The 2,871-nt window shown below is 49.8% G+C and overlaps 1 pseudogene; it reads left to right on the plus strand.

Moving 5' to 3' along the window:
* The first annotated feature begins 202 nt into the window (after positions 1-202).
* Positions 203-330, plus strand: LOC136591466 (U2 spliceosomal RNA; annotated as a pseudogene).
* The last annotated feature ends 2,541 nt before the right edge of the window (positions 331-2,871 follow it).

Below are 2,871 nucleotides of genomic sequence, written 5' to 3' on the forward strand. Positions count from 1 at the left end.
TACCGGCGGATGTCATTTTTCCCTGCAGGCGCGGGTCCCGCGTGCAGGAAAAAATCCGGACATGCTCCATTCAGGCGCGGGTCTCCCGCGGGGACGGCTCACCACGGTTGAGAAGGCGTTGGGCGGGGCTATGCAAAGGTCTTCCGGCTCCCTCAGTGCATTGTGGGTGTGCCCGGAGTGCTGGCTGAGCGTGTTGCATCTGATACGTCCCCTATCTGGGGATCATATATTAAATGGATTTTTAGAACAGGGAGCTGGAAAAAGTGCTTGCTCTGTCCACTCCGCACATTGACCTGGTATTGCAGTACCTCCAGTACTGGTGCACCCCCTTTCCTACAGCAGTTTCCAAAAGCAGGAAAAAAAACTGATGAGCAAGAGGTGCAGCGCAGCTGCGGCTGCTAACAACCAAGCACTTAGATTTAGGCCTCATGTCCACGTGATACATGGCGGAAGTATCGCATGATACTTGTGCGACGGCTCGTGTTTTTGCGTGATGTCCTGTAGTTTTTATTTGTACCATTTTGGAGTTTATAAGACTTTTTTATCGCTGTTTATTATAACTTTTTTTTGAGATAGGAATCGGTTACGTGCACACTTCCCATAGACTTGTACAGGGACCCTTGGTGCGCAAATGTGCACAAAAATAGAGCATGGTGAGGTTTTGCACGCATGCGAAATGTGTGAGTAAAGAGAATTCTGAAGGCATCCATTGAAACAAATATGTTTGTGTGAAGCGGCCCTTACTGTACTTTTGTTAGCACGAATCAAGCACATTTGCAAGCGCAAAAAAACACGCAACCATGCCGCCATTTATTGAAATGGGCAATTAGTGTAATTAGAATAATACATGTTCTGCCCCTGCAGAAATGCACGAGAAAATAAAGGGGACTGCTTTTTTTTTTTAACAAAATGCGCATGCAAAATACACTTATGTGAAGGAACTCGCTGCAATCAGCGGGTTCTACTGACGTGTATTTTGCATGTATATTTTTCATGCGTAATATGCTGTGCAAATACATCTGTGTGAATCTGGCCGAAGAGCCCACGGTGGTATGCGTAAAACGCTGCGTCTCTGCGGTGAGAACACAGTCGTGGACATGAGCCCTAAGGCTGGAGCTCTATGGAGTCTTTCGCCATGACATGGGTCATGTGACCAAAGATCGCTGTGCAGCCCTGTGAACTTGCACTCTCAAATATATCAATGGGGTCGCGCAAGTTCCCACAACCTATAAATTGCTTAAACCTCTACGAGGTTGGATTTTTGCAATATATTGGTCGCAGCTACTTGTGAGTTGTATCGCAACTCCATTGTCTTCAGTAAGGCCGGTTGCACACGACCGCTTCACATTCCGAATGCGGGATACCACAGCAGAATCTGCCCGTTAACCCAGACGGCGACCCTGCGTTCCTGCAGAATCTGTAATGCGGATGACCGCGAGAGTGAAGGAAGTAGCAGTAGTATGTATCTTTCAATGCGTGTGATTTGCTGCGGATCCTCCGTGTGGACGACGACTGTGGATTGAACAATAGGAAACCGGTGGTGTGAAGCCGGCCCGAGAGTGTGAGGTCGCAGGGCTATACAGCAATCTTGGTCGCGTAGCACTAGTCTCATTGCATGACTACGACTCCGCCGTTCATGGGAGCTCAGTGCTTGACCATCTCCGTCAGCTCCACAGAAGTGAATGGAGAAGTAGTCACACGTTTAAAGAAATCTCATCCATATAATGCGGAAAAACAATCTACAGTTTAAATTGACCTGTGGGGCGGATTTTAAAGCTGCCCCTTCAGCAGCGCTCTGCACTCACACTATAGCAGGTTAGTGTAAGAGCGCAGAGTGCTGCTGAAGGGGCCACGGGATTGTTCCTTTTAGAACAAAAGTTCCTGGCGGGAACAAATCCCAATCATCATCTTCCGTCAAGTCACTAAGATGACTAATCCGATATTTTTGTATCTAAGTGAACTGAATATGGCCGCCACCACAACTTGCCTCCAGCTTTCCTAGTCTTCTGCACAACATCATTGCATGTCTACACCACTTTGTTTTCAGGAGCCGAGGCAAGTGGGGTGACGACTACCGAGCGAGGCTCTGTTCGTGTCAGTGGTAGGGAGCTCCATGATGGTCATCAGGTTACCAACATGTTCTATCACCCAGCTTTCCTAGTTCCTGAATGGCCAGCTTCACAGAGCGCCACTTTTTACAACCCATACCCGTCGCTGAGGTCAAGAAATACCCCAAAAAGCATTAGAGGAGGGGGGAAACCTGGTTTTCTTGCCCCATGTGCCCATCCCAACCAGCCTCTGTAATTACCCCCGCCGTCGGACATAAAACGCAGTTTACGTTATTTTAGGGAATGCTAAAATGCTCCTCTCTTCAGTAGCTCCACTCTAGCCACTTCACTGATCTGCTGGATAGAATGTATTGGCTAGTGGTAGGATCTCCCAGCAGCCACTACACTCCAGACGCACCATCCAATCAGTGAGCGGGGAGCAGGGCTAGTGAGCGGCAGCTCTGGGGAGGACGCAGCAGTTCTGAACTCCATGTCTTCTGGGGTGGGTGCGGTGGCCGGGCTTCAGTTCCTGCAGGCAGAGCTGCACATCCAGCAGGTGAGGCCATCCTATCTCTAGTGGGCATTAGTGTTTACAGCTGCTTTAACCAGGGCATTGTGGGTAATGGGCGGGGCCATAGTCTCCGCTGGGGCATTGTGGGTAATTGGGGGGGGGGCTCTCTAGTCTTCGCTGGGACTGGTGGGGTCATAAATGGAGAGGTTTATGTGCACAACAGAAGCAGCTGCACAGCGCAGGCCAAGTCTTCATGCATGGCTGTCATTGCACAGGAGGCTGGAGGGGCGGGTGTATAACAGCACCTAGCGG

Source organism: Eleutherodactylus coqui, unplaced genomic scaffold (genome assembly GCF_035609145.1).
Source record: "Eleutherodactylus coqui strain aEleCoq1 unplaced genomic scaffold, aEleCoq1.hap1 HAP1_SCAFFOLD_152, whole genome shotgun sequence".
NCBI lineage: Eukaryota > Metazoa > Chordata > Amphibia > Anura > Eleutherodactylidae > Eleutherodactylus > Eleutherodactylus coqui.